Here is an 8,753-nt window from a genome sequence, read left to right on the forward strand (position 1 = left end):
CCAAGTTGTGGGATGCTGGTGTGCCACCCATCACTGGTCCACACAAGGAACCCAACCTCCTCCCGATGAGGTCCAGGTACATATCTTCACCTTCACTTCTGCCAGGGGTGTGACATCCCTACGAGCAGGAAAGGAGAAACCTTCAGTGTGTACCTACGAGCCCCCAGTCTTTCCTGACACTTAGATGCCTCCTGTATGTACAACTCTGGGCAGGTCCCTGGGAAGACTCACACCCACTTCCACACAGCAGATTCAGCCTCATGTTCCCAGGTCTCTGAAAGATACTTCTGGGGAAAACTAGAGATGAAAAATCTGGCAGGCTCCACATTTGCTGTAATAGTGATTATTTACATGCCGTGCTAGGACTGGGACCTTTTCAAAGCTGGATGGATTGTGGTGCCACCACATATTTCTGTATTATGCCTGCCAGAGCCATACTGATTCATTTGTAAGCTGTCTTCCACCCAAGAGATTTGGATTTATTTCTTTGTCCTTTTCCTCATTCTTCCAGCACTCCTAACCTTGCTTTTTTGGGACCACCACCTTCCACTTGACCGAATTGTGCCCAAACACCACCTACCAATGCTGTGACTGAGAGGTGATCTCTGCTTGAAATTTAAGGCAAACTCTGAACACACATTAATAAGCCAGTTCAGTAGCAAACTTTCTCGTAGCCCTATCTCAACAACTGTCTTTTCACTCCGGTGCTTACTTATTTTTGGTCTTTGCTTGCTGTGTCACTAGGCAATTTAGATGCATTACAGTCTGACTCAGAAGCCACACTCTTATGGCCCTTTCCTGGGGCTCTGAGAGGAGAGAGAGGAGCTTTGCTGTAAAGAGTCTAGCCTTGTGCTTTGGATCACTTCATTTTCTTGCAGGGACTTGCTTAACTGTGTTCATTACAAGCCCCAAGCACGGTTTTCCTCTAACTACATTGTGATCATCCTTGGCTGGTACAGGAACCCCGGGGACTGTCACCACAGGACCATGTGAGTACAAATAAATCAGTATCATTGAGAAGGATAAAGGGGGAAAAATGTTTCTCACAGCACAGCCGTTGAGAGGACTAGACTCTGTAAGTGTGCCTGCTGGCAGCAGCGATATCTGACTTTCTGGTTTCTCAGCCATCTACCACGTCCCTTCTAGTTTGACTGCAGCTTCACCAATTGATTCTCCCTCTCTTCCTCAGGAGGAATAGAAGGATATTTCAGAATGGAATCACAAGAGAGCTGTTCTGTTTGGTTTCATTGGTGAGGATACTTCAGTTACCTGCACATGTGTAAAACCCACTGAATTAGGGTCATCATCTGCCTGTGCCACCTTACTGACAGCTGAAGCAGTTCAGGTCCTTCCTAGATTAACACTGAATTAGGACTGCTCAGAACCAGGCAATGTCATGAGACACAAAACCAAGGTCAACAAACAACCCACTTCCTCACTGCCAGCAGGCAGCATGTGCCACCCCAGCTGGGATCCTCAGCCATGTAAGGGAGTGTGGATTTATACCACAGTTATGCCCTGAGCAGGTGGACCTGATGAGCAGCGAGATGAGTCAATCCATGGGGGGTTCAAGGGGATTCCCTACATAGCACTGAATCATCAATCACCAATTCTGTAAAATAATTTCCACAGCAAACATTTGGGAACAAACAGTTAAAGCAGCAAAGGGAGGATCTGGGTTCAGCAGTAATCTCTCGGGGCTATGCTGAGTCACACTCCGGACTTGGAGGGAAAAAGTGGACGTCGCAGCTGGATGCATTCAGCTAGGAAAGAAATCAAAGACATGATCAGTTCCCAGCTCATGATATTTATTTGTAGTTCATTATCGTATTTATATTCTTCCCTGTGAAGAGCGTACAACAATCAGCAAGGCTGGCCTTTTGGGGAAGCGCTTATCAGCACCTCTAATGGAACACAAATGTACAGGGCCCTCCTTAGCGGGCAGGGAAGCCAGGCTTGGTGAGAAGCCCTTGTGGAAGGCGAGCTGCACGGCTAATACAGCGTCGCTTCCCCGGGCAGTGGCACTGTGATGGCAGCAGAATCTGAACTCCTGTTTCTGCTCAGGCCAAGCAAAGGATGCTTTTATATACTTATCCATATATCACAAACGCATGTCTTAAAATAACTCAGCAGTTTCCTGCAGTTTATGAGCAAAGAGAGTGAAGACAAGGAGAGAAACATGTGAAAGAAGAGGTCATGACATGCGGTGTCCCCCGCCGGGGAAGACACAGCCTAGGCGGGGAGCACAGCAGGGGTACTCATGCCCCCCAGCTTCAGGTGCCTCGCTTACATGCCGCCGCTTTGCGGGGATCACTCGGATGGGTTTCAAATCCATCGTGTGGGGGGGGCTGCGGGGAATGGGTTTAGTAAAGAGGCAGCTATCAGCATACGGAGGTGTTGCCTAGGCCTGGGGCTAGCATCATTAGTTGACCATGTGTCTACGCAGTAAACGCAGGCTTCACCAACATATGGATCCTGGGGATCAAAGACCGGATGGGCAAACCCCGCCTAAACAGGTTAATCGAGAGGATTCGCCCTTTTTTTCCTATAGCCTGACAATACTCGTAAAGACCGCCACATCAATAAACTCACATTAGGCTGCACTGAATTACACAATTCAAAACAGAGATGTGTCTTATTGTGTTTAACTATTATTAAATCAGCTCCCTTGACTTCTTTAGGGCTATGCCGGTTTACACCAGCCGAGGATGTGGTGCTAGCTCTCTAGGAAGCTGCTCGCTCCTAAGTGCAAACACATTGCCTGCTAAGAGTTCACAAGCTGAAGCAAAAACTCACCCGGGATTCCTATGATCTCCTGCTGCTGTTCAGCCTGAAGAACTAAGGTATTAAACATGTAATATGAAGAAATAAAAACATACATATTTTTAGCTGAGCTAGATTTCCATGTCCCCTGCTTTTAGGAGTATTATATCAACACCTGTTAGTTTTGCTCTAGTCATCATTTCCATCAGAAACTTATTGTTTCAGGGGTTTTATAACTCGTAAAACTTTTATAAGTCAGACAAAATGTGCTTTAGGAAAAAGCTGATCTTTCAGGTCTCAGTGCTGGAAGGTATTTTTATATGCAACAAATGTAAAAGAGAATAATGGCTGTAATGGCTTTTATTATATTTAGAGGGAGGAAGAACTGCAAATATAATCAGAAATCAAATCATTTAACCATTAATTTTACACAAAGACTCTGGGCAGCCCTCACAAAATATCTGTCAATAGACAGCAAATAAAAAGGAACCCAGACAGTGGGGAAGTTCTCATCCTTCACGTCCAAAAAGCACTTAAGCACATTCTTAAGTCCATCCTTACTGCAAAAGACATTTGAGCATGTATGTAAACCCCTCTTGCAAAAGGATTGCTTTCCTTGGTGTCTGCTGTGAACCCAGGAGTCATCCCACTCAACTCATTACTAATGCTTTTGAAATTACTCATGGGCATAAATATTTGCGAGAATGGGGCCTCAGTGAGGAGCTGTGTCTATAGGAGGAATCATGGCCAAACTGTGCCATTCTAAAGAAAAATGCTGCCAGACCTGCTGTCTCCACCAGAGAGCTGTAACCAGCATGGCGCAGAGTGGCCATTGCTGCCCAGATGGCCGAAGCCAAGTGCACGCCCCCTGGCAGCAGGCCACATCTCTGAGGGGTCAGATGCATCCCCTGGGAATGCGTCTCCAAATGAGCCCTGGGAAGAAAAAAGCACTTCCATGGTTGACAACTGCTTGCAGAGGAACAAAAGCTTCTTTAAACCCCCTTTATCCCTGTTTACAAACAGCAGATTGAGGTTCTCTGGCTGTTTGCAGCACACAAGCCTGACCAAGAACACCGCAAAGGTCCTCTACAAACTGCTGTCTCAGACGGCTTGGGGGTTCAGGGGGTGAACGAATGTCACCTCAACTCAAAGCATCAGTGAACCAGAAAGGATTTCCAGTAAAACTCAGCCAGGGGTTGTCCACCCTTCCAGAGGTTGGTACCCTCTCAGTGTCTGCCTGCTGCTGAGTCGCCCTTTGGTGAGACACCAACAGCATCTGCTGTGGAAATGAAAGGAAGACTTCATGATTTCACCGAAGCACAATTGCGTATTACATTCTTCAAAGGCCCCTGAGCTGAAGCAGTCCCAGCTTATCCCCACATTTGAACACCCTGGGCAAAGCCACCTTAAATGTGGCAGGTTTGGGGCTCACTTTGCATGAAAAAAGAATTTGTTCTTCACTTTGTGCGTGACTTTGTCACACGAACACACACGTTGGGACGCAGCCAGTGTCGACAAAGCCTAGGTAAAAAGATGGGTCTAGCACAGACCTCAAATAGTCAAAGAGAAGTGGCAGGCTTGACTCTAGGAATTTGAGAGCATCTGTAGTGTTTCTTAAATACTTTGCTCAATTCCTGTTTGAAGTCTCACGGATCCATCCCTGAGTTTTGATTTTCTCAGCATTTTGAAGACTCAATAAACACCTTGTGACTGTGTTTTTACAGTGCTACCTAACAGTTGGCATGAATTCTTGCAGGTATTTCCATACCTGGGAGACTTCATATAGACCTTTTTACAAGTGGGTTCTGATTAAAATATTGGGTGGCAAAAAAACCAAATAAGGAACAAAATCTGTAGGGGTGGCCACAGCTCCATCGAGCTTATTTCTCCAGTGTAGGGGTGGGAGCCATAAGTTTTAGTCCCTTTAAGATTCACTTGTCCTTTCAATTCCCTACCAAGCCCGACTGCCCCACAAAACATACCGAGGAAAACTTAAAATCCCAACACTGAAGGTTAACATAAAGCTTCTGGCATTATCTTAACAGTGAGGAAAAAAATTATCTTTCCTCTTTCTAATGCAGGCCATGTGTAAAGTTACACGCTGCGCGCGCTGGCTTTTAACAGGAACTGTTAACAACCCTTTTTGATCGCAGGAAGCGGAGGAAAGCCTCTTCACCTAAGAAAATAACAGACATGTTTACGGGCGCTGCTCTTCTCCCCATTGGGAGCTGCCAATCACCCCTCCCGCCCCCCGAGCTGATTTCTGGGGGGCTGTGGTGGGGGGCCGGGGCTCGCCCTGGCTTCCTTCCGCTGGAGGGCTCCAGCGGCCGGGGCTGTTTCTGGGCAAACGGCCACTGCTGCGGTGTTTGGGTTAGATAGGCTGCAGCTGGGCTGGGTGGGTGTCGCAGGCAGGCTGCGCCCAGCCAGCTCCCCAGCCTCCGATTCCTGGTAAAAACAGCTTCCCCATTCCTCCGAGTTTGCACTTTCTTTCTTTTTTTTTTAATTTTAGGAAAATAGGTGCTGTTCGACTTCTAGGAAGCATAGGTGCGAAAGTTTGCTGTGCATGCCGGAGGGCAGCCTAGCCCATCCAACTTATCCCTCCATGCCTGTTCCTCCAGTGCAATAAGTGACATTTTCGTCTCTTTACTACCTCTGTTAAGGTGGGAGCCAGCGGTTCATCCTCCTGACATTCAGAGTTATACTTCTAAAAGCAAAATAGCATTCAGGGCTACTAGCTAAAAAGCAGAGAGCGTGTAACTGGTTGAACTGAAAGGAACAACGCCAAGGGAGAATTTGTCTTCCTGTGTTATCTCACGATTTAAAATCCGCACTGGCAAAACTTCACTGCTTAAGCTGCAATTTCAAGCTGCAAGTATTCAGCAGCTGAGGAACCCGTGTGTATATATAAGTGTGTGTGCGCGCGTGCACCATATGTATTCATGTTTATGCAGTTTTCCACTCAAAGCAGTCAGAGGAAATGAAAACCTGCTTTTGCAAGGCTTCCACTGCAAAATTAAACATTCGGTTTTTCCTTAAGGGAGTTTGCTGTTTTATGCACTGGGAAATAACTCCTAAATTTTATTTTATTTTTCTTTTTAAGTCCAAAATATCTTGCCTTGAAAGAGAGCTGAGCTATGATGGGAAACACAACTATTCATTTGGGATAGGAGAGGGGAGCAGCAAGGTGGGAGAGAATAAAAATAAATCAAAGAGAAAAAGCAAACAGAAGTGAGGGATTTTCAGTTCCTGTGTCCATCTATTTTTATCCTAGAAGGAAGCTTCTCAACATAGCTGTGTTTTCTTTCACACTGCTCTCCTCCCTTTGCAGGACTTCCAGAATTCATCCCGGCACCTGGTTTTTCCCTGAGCTTGATGTGTTATACCTACAAGGCAGGACAAATTTGGAAGCTGTTGCACTGGAAGCAGAAGGGGAGCAGAACAGCAGCAAAGCCGGATACTTTGTACATCCAGGGGCACCAGAGAGATGTCATTTATTTCTTTTGCTTAGGATTTTGCTGGCAAAGCTGACTGCTTTCTTTTGGCCTTGACTGGGACATCTAGACAGTGGGAAAAGTTTTTTTTACTTTTCTTTTGGATCATAAATGTATCCTTTCTCCTAACACTTCTGTTGCTCATGCTCTTATTTGGAGAAAGCTTTTTTTTTCCTTTTTTTTTCTGAGGCTATGAGACAAAGGAAACTTTTGGCTGGAGAGAAGTGTTCTTAAAGCAGAAAGGAAGCAGAGTCTGAGGCACCAAAACAGAACTTCAAATATTTTTCCATTTGCAAAGCAGCGTACAGCCAGAAAGGAAAGGCTGCATCCCAGCCTCACTGAAGCCGATGGGAAATGTGCCACCTATTTCCATGGGACAAGAGATTCACCTGAGGAATCCAAACTCACCGGTCTACCCATCATAATTATGACTATTAAAGATGTGTTATTTGTATTGCTGTAGGAGCTCACAGTTCCAGTCAATGGGCAGGATCTCCTCTGTCCAAGGGGTTGTACAAGCTCACAGAGATTCAGCTCACAAGCTTCAGAGATCTTGAAATCAAAGTTTATGGCTCACCTTAACGCCTTATGGAGGAACTGCATGGGGAAGGCACCTGCACCTTGCCAGCACTGAGCAGATACCTGTGCCCTGCTGCACTCCTAGCCAGACACAAACTTTTTGAAATGGCCACACGTCTAAGCCCACCTATGCTGCATGCGAAGCAGAATAGGATGCCACCACCCATTCAGGGGCACATGCAAAGGATCAGGTGTGGAGACTTGATACCTGCAGCCCAGGAACAGCACACTCAGTGTCTCAGGAGAAGCTCTCCGAGAACTGGTGGCTCCCATTCCCTCCACAGAATTAGCATGTCACTTTATTAGCAGCCTCTGTAGATCCGAGTCTTTAATAGTTCTCTTGCAAGGTGAATCTAATTCTTATAACGATACAGCCCTAGGAAAATCAAGCCAAGCCCAATGTATAATGCTAAAACAAAGCATGATAAGCATTCTAGATTTAGCAGAAAACAGTGTTCCTTCATAGAAGAAGTTGGAGAGCTAAAGAAAATTTCAATTATTTGGCACTGCAGCACCAGATGATTCAATATCAAAGGGAATACCATCATTATCTTTGGCATCAGAATCTCTAGATTTAGGCTGAGATGCTGGAAAAATAAAAATTGTTGTAATCAAAATCACAAAAGAAAAAAGGCCTTTTAAACTTGCTTGAGATGTAACTTGGCTGGAAATGAAACAAAAAGAGTAGAACCCAAAAGAAAGAAATTCAAAATGGAAAAGCTTGAAGCAAAGTTCCTTCAAGCATGGGTGGCCGGGGCCAAGTGAGGAGAAATACACATGTAAACAGCTTTTCATAAAATCATACCTTGCCCTTATACATAACTTTCATCAGGCATTTTCTATCAGCAACAATGGTTCCCAAAAGAAGCAATAAATAGCTACAAACACACCAGGAGGAATTTATGGTCCCAAAAGAAAAAAAAATCCTGATCTACAGACTTCAGCACATGTTCACTTGCTGAGAGAAGGACTGACACCATCAAATGAATTCGTTAAGAAAACAGCAAATTCCAGTCAGCTGCCCCCATCTAATACCGAGGGACCAGAAATCACTATGTATCTTTTGTCTCAGTAATTCATTCAATGAAGTTAGTAATTATAAACTCTCAGAGAATAATCCTATATCTCTTAGAAAAATAGGATTAAGCATAATGCCCAGTATGAAGCCAAGGCTTCGTAGGTAGGTGATGGCTTTGTATTAAGGATAAACAATCTCTTTACACGGGCAGTTCCCAGACACTGGGGTGTTGCCTGGATGCAGCTGTTCCCCGCAGCAGCAGCAGCAGCAGCAGCAGCAGCAGCAGCAGCAGCACTGGGTGCTGGGTGCTGGGTGCGCTGGCAGCAGATAGCATTCAGGTGTCTGGGCAACGTTTGTACACCCTCATTTGGGAGCCACTCTGAGACACTTTTAGTGCTACCAGATGCAGCACCTGACACGAGCCTCCCTGTTCCTGGCACCCAAAGGCAGCTCTTGCATGCTTGCCATTTTCTCGATGAGGTGAGAGTGAGCCGTCTGTGTTATTGCAGCGTAGCACTGGCTCCCCTGCTTCGCTGCCTGACACGAAAGCGGTGCCACTGCTCAAGGCCAGCTGCTCCGCCGGAGAGCGGTGGGTGATGCTGCTGTCTGCAGCGCGGACCACAACTGCCTCGGCGGCGGTGGGGCAACGAGTAAGAAAGAGATGGGGGAGGCCTGCGGCCGGATCCTGCCCTGCCACGAGCTGTAGGAGGCAGCGGCTGGGGAGGGGTGCTGGACAAGAGGGCATTTGGGCTGTGCGTTCCCCACGAGCCCACCTAGCCATTGCTCTCCCCTTCCCCTGCAGTGATGCAGCACCCTTTGGCCATCACTCATCAGTCCCAAATAACAGGACAAAGGGAGCTTTCCTCCTGCATCCTCTCCAGTGAAACTGAGCAGCTCAGCCA

At 46.4% G+C, this 8,753-nt stretch overlaps 1 long non-coding RNA gene across 1 annotated transcript; it reads left to right on the forward strand.

Annotated features, from left to right (window-relative positions):
- Positions 1–799: 799 nt before the first annotated feature.
- On the forward strand, positions 800–7,880 carry LOC140647448 (uncharacterized). Its single transcript, XR_012040774.1, has 3 exons — positions 800–989; positions 2,682–2,843; positions 6,092–7,880. It is a non-coding gene; the product is annotated as an uncharacterized lncRNA (long non-coding RNA).
- Positions 7,881–8,753: the final 873 nt, after the last annotated feature.

This window comes from Ciconia boyciana, chromosome 1 (assembly GCF_034638445.1).
Source record: "Ciconia boyciana chromosome 1, ASM3463844v1, whole genome shotgun sequence".
Taxonomy (NCBI): domain Eukaryota; kingdom Metazoa; phylum Chordata; class Aves; order Ciconiiformes; family Ciconiidae; genus Ciconia; species Ciconia boyciana.